The sequence below is a fragment of the Cricetulus griseus genome (genome assembly GCF_003668045.3).
Source record: "Cricetulus griseus strain 17A/GY chromosome 1 unlocalized genomic scaffold, alternate assembly CriGri-PICRH-1.0 chr1_0, whole genome shotgun sequence".
Lineage (NCBI taxonomy): Eukaryota > Metazoa > Chordata > Mammalia > Rodentia > Cricetidae > Cricetulus > Cricetulus griseus.
Window position 1 is genome coordinate 14,582,764 of NW_023276806.1, and position 16,075 is coordinate 14,598,838.

Consider the following 16,075-nt stretch of genomic DNA (forward strand, 5'->3'; position numbering starts at 1 on the left):
CTTGCCTGAGGATTCAGAAAGCCTAAGTCAGCCTCAGACTTTAGAGATCAGGCGGTGGTACACACCTTTAATCCCAGGAGTCAGGATTAAGAAAGAGGTAGTTCAAGGCCACCATGGCCTACACAAAAGTGAAGAGTAACAGAGCTCATGCCTTTGATCCCAGCACCTGGGATCACAAGTCTTTAATCCCAGCATTAGGGATGTGTAGAAGACAGGAGCAAGGTCTCAGAGCTGCCATTCAGTCTCAAAATTTTCCAGCCACATTGAGGAGAGCAAGAGCATAGCAGTCTGGGATTGTAGTCTGAGGTTTGGTGGAGCCAGGATCGAATTTCAGTGTGAGGTAGAGGTAAAAGCTAGTGGCCAGCTGCTTTGCTGTTTTGATCTTCAGTTTGAAGCATGAACATCAGTATCTGTGTCTGGGTCGTTTATTTTTCGTGTTACAACTCTAAGAATAAATAAGCTTTTCTGTATAAGGTAAGTTAGTGTCATAGTTTATTTAAAAACAAGAAGACTGTAACTCTACTCCTTCTGCCCCCAAATGAGCATTCTGAGTTCTCCTTTACTCAGTGACTTCCTGATGTTTACATAAGTGTGTGTGTGTGTGTGTGTGTGTGTGTGTGTGTGTGTGTGTGTGTGAGAGAGAGAGAGAGAGAGAGAGAGAGAGAGAGAGAGAGAGAGAGAGAGAGAGAGAGAGAGATATGCAGGGCCCCAGGGTTTGGCTCCAGCACTGCCTCCCCACCCCCCAAAGGCAAATATTCTCAGCTGTCAGGCTTGAAAACTGAGGTCATCTCTGACTTGTTCTATTTGCTTATTTGGTACTGAACCTCTTTGTCTCTTCAAGATTGGCTTTAAAGTTTGTGTCTTAACCTGTAGGTGATTATATAACAAAAACGGCATTTGGGAAGTCTCCTTCCTTTTAAAAATAATGCTGACCTCTAAGCTCTAAAATTAAGTGTTAAGATGTACAATTAAAGACTTACTAAAGGACTGCTAATAATAAAATTGAAAATAAAATGCTAATTTTAGAATAGATTCCACTAATGAAAAGATGGTGAGGATTCAGAGAAAGATATAACTTGGTGCTTAGTGAGGAACTGTGTTATTTATTTACTTATAACAAATTACTAGATACTTATATTTTGAATGTCTCATTCTGAGCTCTGCATCTATTTATTTTAAAGAAGATTTTGATATTATATTCCAGATGACCTAGAATTCATCACTATGTATCCCGAGCTGGCTTCAAAATAATTATGCGCCAAGAATGATCTTGGACTTCCAATCTTTCTGCGTCCGTCTCTAGAGAGCATTGGGATTATAGACATGTGTTACCTCACCCTGCTTTAGAATAGGAAACCTTTCAGTATATGACATTTGAGGGTAGGATGGCTCGTACAATTTGAGTAGATTAATCAGAAAATGATAAGTGCTAGAATAAATTTGTTTTACTTAGTAATTAAAATGAAACACTAGCTGGGTGGTGGTGGTTTAGACCTTTAATCCCAGCACTCGGGAGGAAGAGGCAGGCAGATCTCTGTGAGTTCGAAAACAGCCTGGTTTACAGAGTGAGTTCCAGAACAGGCTCCAAAGCTAGAGCAAAAAAAAAGAAAAGCAAAAGAAAAGAAAACAAACAAAAAAGAAAAACTAATAAAAATTAACAATTTGCTCTAAATGCTATTTTGATACCCAAGAAACATTTGTTTGTCCTTATTTTTCGTCAGCAGTTTAACTGTAACCATTTTAATGATTTCATGCTCACATTTCAATACAGGCAAATGTCACCTGTTGGTCATGGATACCCTCCCCTTTCTTGCCTCTCCACCAGCCAGTTTGTAGTCCCTGACAGTCCCTTTTCTACTTTCAGGCTGTGGTTTTTCTTTTCTTCTTCTCCTTACTTTGTCCAATATGATGTCTTCTAATTCTATATATTTTCATTCTATACATTACAATATTATATGCAGGTGATAAGATTGCATTCTTATAGCCAAGTATATATATAATACATTCTTTGTCCACTTGTCCATTGATGGCATATAGGCTGGCTTGTATTGTGATGAATAGTATGACAGTAAGTATTTCATACAGCATTTCTGCTGATGTTATAGTTCCTTCTGTATAGAATTCCCACGAGTAGACATTACTTTCCAATGTGGCTATATTTATAACTTATGTTACACTAACAGTGTGTGAGTTACTTGTATTCACTTATTCTTGCTGGCATTGTTATTTTCTGGTAGATAGTTTGTTTTCTGTTTTTAATCCCTTTTGCGGGGGGTGTCTTTTTGGTTTTGGTTTTTGAGACAGGGTTTCTCTGTGTAGCCCTGGCTGTCTTACAGCTTGCTCTGTAGACTAGGCTGATCTCAAACTCAGAGATACACATGCCTTCTCCCAGTGCCAGGATTAAAGGCATGCACCACCACCGCCTGACTAGATAGTTTGTTTTCTTAATACTCATTCTGGGGCAAGTGAAGTGGCTCAGTGGGTCAAAGCACCTGCCACGAAGCCTGCTGACCTGAGTTCAGTCCCCAGGACCTGCATGCTGAAAGAGATAACCAACTGTTAGGGATTGTTCTGTAGCCTACACATGCATCTTGTAGTGCAAGTACACACACATGCACACATGTACACACACACACACACACACACACACACACACACACACAATACTTAGCCACACACACACATGTACACACACACACACACTACTTAGACACACACACCCACATACATGTACACACACACACATATACATAGACACCCCCCACACACACACATGTACACACACACACATACTACTTAGACACCCACACACACACATGTACACACACACACTTAGACACACACACACACACACACACACACTACTTAGACACCCACACCCACATGTACACACACAAACACACACACACACACACATGCTTAGACACCCACACCCACACACAAGTTAGCGCATTAAAAATTTAAAATAAAAAATTCACTGGGAGAAAATAACACCTCATTACAGTTTTCATTTGCACTTCACTGACGTTTGAAGTTGTTTGGCATTTATTTCATGCATTTGTCAACTATATTTTTAAGGTCATTTGATCGTGTATCTGATTGGATTTCTTGGCAGTTTTGTTGTCAGACTTTTTGAGTTCTATATATATATATTCTGTATATTAATAATCTCTTCATAGTAAAGACTGTCTCATGTTGCTGATGACATACTTACTTTTGAGGTAAGGTCTCACTATATAACTGGTGGGCTTGGAACTCTGTGTAGACTAGGCTATCCTGCAGTTAATGAGCCTTCTACCTGAGCCTCCCATGTACCAGGATTACAGATACGAGGCACTACACCCAGCTAAAAGATACTCTTTTGGTGATACTGGGGAGCCAGCATATATGCCAAGCCAGTCTCTACCACTGAACCACATCCCCAACTAACTTTTTTTAATGGTAGCAGAGATACCTGCCCGAAGGCTGTGCAGACTGTGGTGAGCCTTCAAAGCAACAACAACAAATGATCCCAGTTCCTGAATCTGTATACAACCATAAATCATGAAAGATAATACTTTTAACATCTCACATCTTTGTCTTTATTTTCATTAACTCGGATGTTTACTGGACATTGTTGTCTTTGCCCTGCTTTCATTACAAGTTTAGCTTCCAGCCAAAGGTTATTTCTTTGATGCATTTCTGGTATTCAAGCTGCTTCATTCTATTTTCTACAGAGCCAGTGCTTATTATCTTTTATAGCTCCTCAAAATATCCTTGTGAGGTTGTGTAGTGTGCTTCCCTTTGGAGTACCATCAGCAAGCAGCAGGCCTCTGAGAAGAGGGGCATTTGAAGTGCTCTTGAAGGAACGTGGAATTCGAGTAAGGATTTTAAGAATAGGTAGGAATTTGACAAGGAAAAGTAATAAGCTAGACAGGATGGTATGACCAAAGGAATGCAGATGGAGGCACACAGGGTGTTCCGTGTGAGAGTGATGGGATGCAGTAGAAGTAGGCTGTTGGCATGCTGTCCTGGTGGGTACTCTTGCAAAGATAGAGGAAGGAAGTAAGGGTCATGAACTTTATTCAGGTTACTTAGTAATGTGCTCTGTCATGTAGTTGAGGCAGCCATGCCCAACCTCATGAAGCCCTTCTTGACAAAGTCTCATTTAATTTTCACAGGTACAGTCTGTGTATCAAATGTTCCGAGCTGTGTGTATGGAGCCCCACACAGTTTTACACATTGATAAGAATGTGCTTTAAGAAGAACTTTAGATTTGACTTTTAGTAATTGTCTAGTGAAGTCTAGTACAAATCAGCCTAAGGCCAGGGATGACCAAGTGCAGCACTAAACTAGATGGAAGAGACTGCAGCTGTTTAGTTAATCTGTCAGAACTAGGCTAGAACTCTTTGTCATCAAACTATTGCTTCTGGCATTTTAACTACATTAATAGCACACAAGTCTTACAGGTTATAAGGCTGGCTTGCCTAAAGCTCTGGTCGTAGTTGGCTAGGATAGAGCAAATCACTTGGGACTCTTTTGCAAAATACACATGCCAACCCCTCATTGAAAGCCACTTAGTTGGAGAGGCCATCACATCAAGAGCATCTTTAATCAGTAAGCAGAGGCTCTGTGGTTGGAACAACATGTAAAATATTCCTCCATTTTAGAAACAGGTATCTGGAAAGCGTTGCCTGGCAACCTAGTGATAGTATCACCCATGTCTCTTCCAGTGTTTACCAGCAAAAAACATTTGATTTGAGTACCATATACATTCTTACCTATTACTAAAAGTTAAGCTTATGAAACCACATTCTTAATTCTTATTTTATAGATATAATTCCCCCTTTCAAAAACTGTGAAGGGTCTGAAATATTTTTGCAAACTGTTATTATTACCTCACTCTTCTTTTTATAAATAGTGGTAAAGAGATACAAATCAGCATTTTTGTACCAATTTTCTGAGCTCCAGCGATAGGGTGACAGAAAGTGGACTGGGCGGCATTGTACATATGTAACATGCATTGCTCAGGAAGCACTCTGAGTTTAGGGAGCCTGCCTTTTGGCTCTGCAGAGACACTGTAGTTTCCAATGTTGTTGCTGTCTGGCCAACTTGACAAGGCAGTCTGGAACAAAGAGCATTCAGTCACTGGCTTAGAGGGCATGTAGAAATAAGAGACTCGTACATGTTTGCTTCCCAGGAAGCATCTTACTATGGCAAATAAGCTAAATTATTTTTTTCTCTTTCTCTACATGAAATAATATAAAGAAATTCTTTTTCTTTTTTAAAAGCAGGGCCTTCTTTCTTAATCAGGTCGACTCAGAACTCATTATTTAGCCCAATAGCTTCCCGTGCACTGCTGCCTTCCTTCCTCATCCCCCAAGTGGTATATTTTAAAAAAGCTCTAAATAAGATGGCAAAGAGCTGAGCCTGGTGGTACAGGCCGATATCTGAGCTGTGTGGGGAAGGCCTAGGCAGGTGAATTGCAAGTTCCAGGCCAGCCTGTGCAACTGTGTGCGACATTGCCCCAAATTAAATTAGCAAAAAGAAGGCTGCGGATATAGCTTGATGGTAGAGCCTTTGCCCTGGGGTTCAGCTTCTAGTAAGCCCCTCCCCCAAGTGACCTCTGTGAACTTTTTTTTTAAGATTAATTTTATTTTCTGTGTATGATGTTTTGCTAGCATGTATGTCTGCGCTGTGTACAAGACTCGGGCTGGCAGAGGTCAGAAGAGGGCACCAGATGCCCTAGAACTAGAGTTGCTCATGGTTGGGAGCTGCCATGTGCTTGCTGGGAATTGAACCAGGGTCCTTTGGGAAGAGCAGCCACTACTCTTCACCATTTATTCATCTCTTCAGCCCTGCTGATGTGCTTTCTCGTTCATTCCAGAAAATTCTGTTTGTACGTTACCTATGTAGATAACATGAAAGCTAATTTTTTTCTATCCCGTGGAACTTACTGTAGACTAGACGAGTCTCAAACTTGTGGAGATTCTTTGCCTTCTTAGCGCTCGAATAATAGATTTGTGCTCCATGCCTGACTAACTTGTTTAGTTTTGGTTGACTAAATTAAATTCTGGTGACTGAATTTTCTTTTTGTAGATCCAGGACCTTGTTCTTAGTCAGAACACTTACCCTTGTATTGTTTTAATTTCAGCAAATACTTAGTATTGAGTTCCAGGTACTGAAGATACCATGTACTGTTTACATGGGTAGACAGAAAAGTTGCGTGTTCCAGAGACCATGTAATGTTTACGTGGGTAGATAGGAAAGTTTTGTGTTCCAGAGACTATGTACTGTTTACATGGGTAGACAGGAAAGTTGCATGTCCCTTTACTCTGGGTTATTATGTGCTAGGTAGTCTAACTTTTTAAGATGATTTCTTTAGTGTTGGAACAGGTGGGACTTCTAACATAAAATATGAGACAGATTACGGACAGAAAATGTTTTCTGTAGAAGTATTTGAGATATTATAAAGCAAACAAAAAGAAAGTATCAGTTAATTTGAATTATGTGTTTTTAGAGCCAGGTCTCGTGAAGAGCGTTACATAACAAAAGAGCATATACTCTCGTCACAGTGTAAGCACTTCGGTGATTAGATAAGAAAAACCCATCCTTTAAAGGGTGCTTATTGATGTGAATGCAATGTCAAGACTGAAAAGTAACTTCCAGATAGTTCAAACAAAAAGAATTACAGGTGCTAATGAGAGCCAGAAAATGTGACAGAGTGTCAACAGTTGGGGGGACATATTGTTCCTGTTGAGACTGTGTGATGGTGATGATTTACATGAAGGCTCTATTTTATTTTTTCTTCCCCCCAACTTTTGTTTTAGGTTTGAAATTTTTCAAAATAAAAAGTTGTGGGGAAGCGTGGCCTCTTGTTCTGTCCGGCGTTGTTGGATGTGCCCCCTTTCTCTGCTGTGTGTTTGCAATGGAAGCATCTGTGTGAATGTCTGTAGCTTTCAATAGACAAGGAGGGACTAAGTTGAGTGTCTGATGCTGTGAGTTGGTTCTAGTGTCTAGTGGGAAGACAGGCATAGACTGGGAAATGTCAGTTTAAGACTGTTACATATTATAAAGTGCAGTGTGTTTTCTGGACATGAGGTTTTGCTCTTTTAGAAACTAAAGGTTTGATTACAGAAAACAAAGTTAATGTTTTCTCTCATTATTTTCAGTATATGAGTATCAAATTAGTACATTATTACATTGAACTGTGTTTTGAATGCTACAGTTTTTTGGGGTGGTGATGGTGGTTCAAGACAGGGTTTCTCTGTGGCTTTGGAGGCTGTCGTGCAATTTGTTCTTGTAGACTAGGTTGGTCTTGAACTCAGAGATCTTCCTGCCTCTGCCTCCTGAGTACTAGGATTAAAGGCCCCTGCCACCCCCCTCCTTGCAAATGTTACAGTGTTTAATTGCTGTTTGTGTTGTTGACCTGCTTTTCATAAAACCGTTAAATACATTTTGGTTTAGGATTAGGACAGATTTTTCTGCAGTTTCTGAAATAGTCCTAAATTTATTTATGTCATTTTGTACTACATATTTATGTGAAGTGGTATTCTCAGCATTGAGACTTATAAATTCAAAATATTGATCAACTTGAAAAAACCTTGAAGGTCCTTCATATCTTGCAGCATCAAGTACTACCTAAGTTTTAATTCCTATTGCATAAATAAACATACCCATCTCATTAGAATGCAAGCTTACTTCCGTCTATGATAAATTGAAAAATGTATACTATCAAAATTGTTTTTAATTTTTAATCATTTATTATCTGTAGATGTTTGATTTTGTTTTATACTTTCAGATTGTGTAAAAGTTTTCCAAGCAAAATAGAGTTTAACAATTCCTAACAATGCAAATACCTTTAATCCTAGCACTGGGAAGCAGAGGCAGGGTGATCTCTGAGTTCAAGGCTAGCCTGGTCTACAGAGCAAGTAAACTCTGTCTCAAAAAGCAAAACAAACAAAAAGAAGCCTTATCAAGGACTTCCTTTGTTTAGGAACTTGATGATAATAACTAATTTTCCAGGACTCACTAAAGCAAAATTTCTAGGCTATAACTCAGGACCATTTCTGTTTTGTTTTGTTTTTTTTCAGTAACTCAGTGGATAAAAGTATCAGGTTAAAATCTATGTTATGTGATAAAGCAATAGAGTTAAGATTAGGAAGACTAACTCATTTACAAGTTGAATATTTTTATTTTTAAGTTGAATTATAATTTGTCTTAAGAAAAATGTACATATTTTAAGTGTACAGCTTGATTTTGGTTCTGAATTTCCATCTGTGTGAAGCTAAAAATAAACCTCACCAGTTTCTTGGAGGGATCCAGGGTTTTCTCAGTGCTAACTTCTTGAGTGGGACCATTAGTTATCACAAAGCTGTTTGCTTACACCATCTGAAGTGAAAGTTGAGGTCCTGTTGTAAGGTGCCATTTTTGTGATAGTGAAAGGTTATGGGGAGCTCAGTAATATGTATCCAGCAAGAAAACTTAGAGTTTGTGTCTTAGAGCTTCTGTTGCTGTGAAGAGACCCCATGATCGTAGCAAGTCCTAAGGAAAAACATTTAATTTGGGTGGCTCACTTAAAAGTTGAGAACGTTAGTCCATTATCATCATAGTGCAACGTGGTGGTGTGCAGGCAGAAGGTGCTGGAGAAATAGCTGAGAGTCCTGCATCTTAACTTGAAAGAATAGGAAGTGGTCTGAGACACTGGGCATAAGAGACCTCAAAGCCTACCTCTGTAGTGATACACTTCCTCCAACAAGACCACACCTGCTGCACAAGGCCGTACCTCCTAATAGTCTTACCCCCTTTGGGGGCCATTTTCTTCCAAACCACTGTAGAATGTCAATAAATTACCAGTGTGCACCTTCTGTGGTTAAAAAAAAAGTTCTCTTTCTATACGTATGCTTATGTGTCCATACTATTTTATCTAACAGTATATGGACACATGTAGTTTCTTTTAATGTAGTTGTTGTTTAAAATATTTGTCTGGACTCTTGAGTAGTATGTGCATGTAGTGGTCAGAAGACAGTTTGAGGGTGTGGTTCTTTTATACCTTGTGGGTCACAGATCCAACTCAGGTTAGGGGTTGAACTTAGTCTTTGCAGCCAGTGGCTTTATCCACTCCATCTCTTTGGCTCCTGAATGTATTCTTGATAAGAATTGATCAAGTAAAGGCCTCAAAGTAACAATTTTTTGGAGTTATTTACTAGAGTGGATCATTGCTTAAGAATCAAGCATTGACTCCTTGTTAGAAATTTTAAGACTTAAAAAGATTTCTGGTTTTTTTTTTGTTTTGTTTTGTTTTGTTTTTTGTGCCTTGAACCCTTCCTTCCAATTCCAGCCCTTGTAATAACCTAAGGCTGTACCCCTCCCTAGCCTAAGGCTGTATAATACTAGCCTCAGGCTGTACCTCTCCCTAGCCTAAGGCTGTATGCTAGCCTAGGGCTGTATAGTGCCTGCCTAAGACTATACCCCTCCATAGCCTAAGGCTGTATAATGCTAGCCTAAGGCTGTATAGTGCCCACCCACCTAAGACTATAACCCTCCATAGCCCAAGGCTGTATAATGCTAGCCTAAGGCTGTACCCCTCCATAGCCTAAGGCTATATGCTAGCCTAGGGCTGTATAGTGCCTGCCTAAGACTATACCCCTCCATAGCCTAAGGCTGTATAATGCTAGCCTAAGGCTGTACCTCTGCATAACCTAAGGCTATATGCTAGCCTAGGGCTGTATAGTGCCTGCCTAAGATTATACCCCTCCATAGCCTAAGGTTGTATGATGCTAACCTAAGGCTATACTCCTCCCTAGCCTAAGGCTGTGTATACCCCTGCCTGGCCTACAGACTCTCTTTCTGTCCTCAGGCATGCTAACTGCACTCTCAATTGAGCTACCTCTCTGTCTCTTTCCTTCTTCCCTGCCTTCTTCCACCTTCCTTCTTTTCTACTTTTATTTTGGGTGATGGGTAGACAGGGTCTTACTTTATAGTTGGAACCTAAACTGACCTGAAACTCTCAGCAATCCTCCTGCCCCAGCCTCAGAGCTGGGATGGCAGGAGTGAGTACACCTACACTTGGCAAGATTGTTCCACATCCAGAGGACAGTGGGCTAGCTGAGAACCTAGTTAATCCAGTTTTCTTTAGGAACAACTTGTCTGAATCAGTGCCTGGAAAGGAATCAGTCGGTTCCTTAAAATTCTTCACAACATACTGAGGCCTCTGTACTTTAAGCTGCAAAGTTTAAAACAAATGTTCTCATGTGGCTACTATGGCTGTAGAAAACTATGTGTAATGAGAATCTGGTTTGAGCATTGTGAACCTGCACAGAAATGAGCCTGATGGAAGAGGAGCTTTCCCCTTCAGATTACTTTGTGTTTTTCTGCTACTTAGATCTGGTGTTCCTTAGAAAACGCGGTGTAACTGCTGCTCATCTTTTGATTCAGTTATATCCTGAAAAACTCTTTGTAAGTAAGATGTCTATGTAATTCGCCTAGTCTAGGTACCACAGCAAGAGCACACTGTTGAGTATGGGTCATTTACCCCTGAGGATCAGCTGTTGGGAGCTGCCTGTTGTCTTTACCATGTATTGGTATTCAAAACTTGAGATATGTTCTTTACTGAATGCACCATTGTAATACTTAGAAATAGTAATCAGCCTTTGTAAGTTGGAGAGCAGCCTTATTTGATGAAAAAGAATTGTTTTTGTTTGTTTTGTTTTGTCTCATGCTGCTCCCAGAAGCACTGTCACACCAGAAAAACAGAAAAAAGAAAAACAAACCCCTTATATTCTGGTGCTTACTGGATTTTATCATAATATATTCTGTCCTTGGAGAGGTTTTTGTTTTTTGTTTTGTTTTGTTTTGCTTTGCTTTTTTTTCCTCACTTGTGACTCTGGGCAACATTTTCTTGTTAGTTACCTACAGATCCTTGTAATTAAAGAATTTGGAGATGTATTCATATTCTATGAAATAGAATGAACCTCTTACCTATCTTTGAATCTCTGTGCCTAAGAATACCTTGAATTTGGCATTAAATATTGAAATCATTCCCAGTTTTGCCATTTGAAATTCCACATGGGGAGATATACTGAATGCTTGTCGGGCTTGCACAGACAGGGCTGGGCAAGCCAGGCCCAGTGCCCAGCAGAGCACCCACAGCCAACAATGGCAGTACACTAAAAACAGCAGGGTCACATGGAGGCCTGGTTAGCAGCTAGGCTGCCATGGACGAGGTGGCCAGCTAGATACCCGAGCAACTGACTGCTAGAGTTGGAATGTCTTCTGGTCCTCAGCTCTGGAGAAAAGGGGTGCTAGAGAAAGAGTTTATTGCCTTTTTTATTATTTCAACAACTAAAATTTGAGAAATCTGGAATATTTTCCAATTTTTTCCCTACCTCTGTCTTCCTTTTTTTTTTTTTTGTTTGTTTGTTTGTTTTTATTTGCCAGAAAGGGTAGCCTGGTGTTATGGCATGTGGCTGGTTCCTGCTAGTGCCAGAATGGCTGAGGTTCAGAGATGGGAAATTTAGTCTACCTTGTAAGACCCTGTCTCCAAAAGGGTTGGGAGAGGAGTAAAAAAAATATATACATAAAAGCTTAAGGCTAAATGCATTTCAGAATATCTATATTCCATCATTGTTTTCTCCCTCCCTCTCTCTCTCTCTCTCTCTCTCTCTCTCTCTCTCTCTCTCTCTCTCCACACACACACACACACACACACACACACACACACACACAATGAACAAGTTTAAATGGGTGTACTAGTCTCAATGTAAAGCTACAACTGGACAGTTCAGCTTTGTTTTGTTTTGGGGGGTGTTGGGGGGGTGGTTTGGGGGGAGTGGTGGTTTGGGGGGGTGGCTAGGAACAGTAATGGCGAGAGTAGAAATACTGTGTAAATTATGGGAAGAATGACAGTGTTGTTAATGTAGAGCTGGTTTGTGGATCCTTGTACTAATGGACTCCATTGAACATCACATCTCCGTAGCATTGTGGCTCATGCTTGCGAAGTACTAAATGATCCAATAGCAAGGATTAGAAAACTCTGCCTCATATTTTAAAGGTTTATTTTTGTTTTTAATTGTGTGTGTGTGTGTGTGTGTGTGTGTGTGTGTGTGTGTGTGTGTCTGTCTGTCTGTCTGTCTGTCTGTCTGTCTATGTACACATGAGTACAGTTGCCCTTGGAGACCATCATTGGATCCCCATGGAGCTGAAATTATAGACAACAGATAAGGTACCTGAAAATAATTCTGGGAAGTGATCTTGGATTCTCTTAACCCCTGAACCATCTTTTCAACCCATATTTTAATTGATTCGCTGAATCTCAGCCTTATTTCAAAGAGAATTGTATCTATCTTTTAATAACAGAGTAAGGTGTGTAACTAAGGAAGTCATGAATTACTGAAAAGAAGTGCAGGGGAAATAAGCAGGTTTACAAGTAGTATTAAGGGACACAGTGTGCCGTGACATTCACTCTTTAAAGAGTGAAGCTCTTTGACCATGCCATGTTACACATCATAGGTAAGTGCCTGTATTACAGCAGTCACCACACACCCAGTATTCTCTCGAGCACTGGTTCTCAACCTTCCTAATGCTGCGCCCCTTTAATATAGCTCCTTGTGCTGTGGTGATCCCCCAGCTCAAAATTATTTTTTTTGTTACTTCATAACTGTGAGTTTGCCACTGTTATTAGTTGTAATTTAAATATTTTTGGAGATAGGGTTTGCCAAACAGGTTATGACCCACACACAGGTTGAGAACTGCTGCTCTAGAATATTAAGGTTTGTTTCCATTGTTAACGTCATAGCGTTCCATGGTTTTATTTCAAAATGAGGACCTATTTTTTTTATTTAAAAACAGTCATTTTGCCTATCGCTCTCCCTGTTCACTCTGATATCAAACGTTGGTTGTTTGCTAATGCTGTTTCACTCTTTGAGGTCTGCAGACTCTTGCCTTTCATGTTCCAGCTGGGATTGTTATTGATGGGTGGATTTCAGGAATTGTTCTTTCTACCTGGCCTCTTTTGTAGTCACCTTCTGCCAGATAGTGGCTCTAATCTTGGACTCTCCAGAATCCACTGAGTAGCTGTCCTGCCAGACACTTCCCTGACATTTCCTGACCCTCTGGTTCCTGCAGCTAACTCAACTTGCTAGCACCACCCTGCCTGGTTTCCAACAGGTCCTTGATTACTTCTCACTCACTGGAAGCAAGGTGTTTCTCTGAGACTCCTACCTTTTGTTTATTTATGTATTTGCATATTTAGCTTTCTAGAATAGCTACTTGCTGCCCTCTTCTGGCTTCATATTAGGCTGCCCTTAAGCAAATTTTATTTATTAATCTCTAGCATTCCATCAGTGTCTTGGAGAGACCATTGGTTCCCAAGCCTGACTTGCTTGTGAGAATCATTTAGGTGAATTTTTCTTTTCAACTCCCAGTACATGGTTTTCCACTTTTAGAGATTGTTATTAATTAAATGCAGGAGAAGAAGAACAGTTATTGGTATATTTAAAAAACAAAAACAAACCACTTGGGCGATTAAAAATCTCCAGCCTGTGATTAAAATCTAAGCACAAGATAGGTAATCCTTAGACGTCTGGAGGACTTGTGCTGCTTAGCTATAGTCCTCACTCTTTAAAATACCATGGTGGGGGGGAGAAAGGATGAGGAGTGTGGGACTTTGCCTTCTTCAGGAAAAATCAATTTAGGCAGAAAGAAAGACCCGCAAGGTGTCTGCCAACTTGAACCATGGCATATACTCCTGCCTGTGCTGGTTTGGTAATTCTACTCCAGTGACATCCACTGGAACTCTCAATGGTTTTTATAGCAGTCAGGACTAAGGGAAGTTGACTCTATGTTTTCTGTTTTGAAATGCATAAAACACTCATGCTAACATCTTCCTTATTGGCTTGTAAAGGAGTTTGGGAGCAATGGTCCAGCAGCTCAGCCACTCTCCCAGTACCCCAGCCGAAAAGCAGAGAATCGAGATTCAACAAGTTGGGAAGATGAACAAGTAAAGTCCAGTGCCCATAATTGAGTCTTTGGGTACTGACATGACCTTGAGGTTTCAGTAGAAAAGGAATTTGGGGGCACATATGCATAATCTAGCAGTTGTCGTCTGAGCGTGGTCTGGTTGAGTATTAGTTCTGCAAGAGGGCCTGAAGAATTCTTTCATTGCCCTAACATGAAGGGATCAGTCTGGTTCCTACAAGGGGCTTGCCTCTGCTCCCTTGTCCTTGGGGATACTTGCCTCCGTGTGGGAGGGTCTGTCCTGTGAGTATATGGTCATCTTGGAATCCGGGCTGATTGTCTTGTGTTCCTTGTGTTGAGATGAGGATGGGATGAGATAGATTGGTAGACACTTCTTGTGTTTCTCTTGCCTGTCAAGCAGGAAGCTGACCTAGAGCCAAGGACACAGACTTGAGCAAGACTGACATGCCAGGCTGCACCTGGCCTTTTTAAAGTCACCTTGTGAACTCAAGTGAGAAGTCAACATTTTTTAACAAGAAACTTGATTAAAAAATACACAAACTTTAAAAAAAAAGTGTGTGGTGTGTGTGTGTGTGTGTGGTTTTAGAAGCTCTGGTTAAGACAATGGTGTTTATATGGTTTGGGATTATTTATTTCTTTGGATTACTTATTTTAGTTCTCCAATCTTTGAAGCAGATATGGTTCTTCTAATCTCATCTATGCCTGTTGACTGTTGAAATACCTGCTGTATGTCTCAAAATGAGTAAATTCACATACTGAATTGTGAACTTAAGATGTTGGCAATCATTTGGTTAGGGCTGATGAGGCAGCTTGATATAGAACGCTGCTGAACAGGCATGGCGCTCTGGGTTTCACTTCAGCACCACAAACACCAAGCGTCATATATTTGGGAATTTAATTTCAACCTTATTGGACTCATTTCATTCTCTTTATTTGCATAAAGGATATGAAGCAATTATCCAGTTGAATAATTTATAAACTAATGTTTTTAAACTGAAGGAATGTAATAAAAATATTTTCTTAAACTCTTTGCACTAATTGCATTTAAGGTTGTTCCAAATGTGTGATGTTTCGATGTATGCTTTCCTTAGGTTTCGATGTATGCTTTCCTTAGGTTTCAATGTATGCTTTCCTTAGGGCTCCTGCTTCTCTCTCGTCTAAGCCATTTTCTCCCTACTCTCTTCTTCCTCCTTCCCAGATGATGTCATTAATTCTATCAATACAAACATCTCTTTCTGTTACTTAGCCTGTCTTACTCCAAAGGCAGAGCAAATATCTGATTAGCTGTTTCTGGTGCAAATAAGGTTTGTGAGATAGTGTTTGAAATGTGAGCAAGTGGGGGTATTGGCATTTTCCTTTTCTTTTTGTGCCCTGTAGTGTTGGGCACAAAACCCAAGTCTTGGACATGCTATTCAGATGTTCTTCCCCTGAGCCAGTCCTCAGCCGCATGGAAGACACTGCATCTCTTTTACACTCCCTCCAGTATTCTTTGATTGCTGAGTTCCTCTTAGATGTGTAGTAGGACCTCATTGTTTATGTCTTAAGTATGATTTCAGTTCTCCCTTCCCCTTCCCTCTACTTCTTTTCTTGTAGTTTTTCTTCAGTAGATCTCTGCAGATATGTATTAATTCGACATCCAGGAGATCCAATTAAATTTTATTTTTCAAGACAAGGTCTCAACTATGACGCTCTGGCTGTCCTGGAACTCACTGTGTACATCAGGATGGCCTCAAACGCACAGATATGCATCTGCCTCTGCCTCTGCCTCCCAAGTGTTGGAATTAAAGGTGTATACCACTCCTCCTAGACCAATTCAACCTATTTTTAGTCATTTTATGTTTTCCTATTGTATGTCTGATTGTTCTTTCGCATCTACTATTTTCTTTTATTTCTGACACTATACTTCTCTTCAAATGTTTTCAATCTTTAAAAAACTTTGTTCATAAAAGCAGTATCTGGAGCCCTGGCAGACTGCTCTCGTACCTTCTCTGCACTGTGGTTCTGCTTAGGGAGTCTTGTCTCCTGTCCACTTGTCTTTGAATGTGACTGGGTGTTTCACTTATGAATTTACTTGCGACCGACTTCCCCCAAGGAATCTGTCTTGTGCCGGATATATAGT

The 16,075-nt window shown here is 40.2% G+C and overlaps 1 protein-coding gene across 3 annotated transcripts in view; it reads left to right on the forward strand.

Moving 5' to 3' along the window:
- The window catches only part of LOC100760748 (heparan sulfate 2-O-sulfotransferase 1), a 142,092-nt gene that overhangs the window by 26,930 nt on the left and 99,087 nt on the right, over positions 1-16,075 (forward strand). The window lies entirely within an intron of this gene.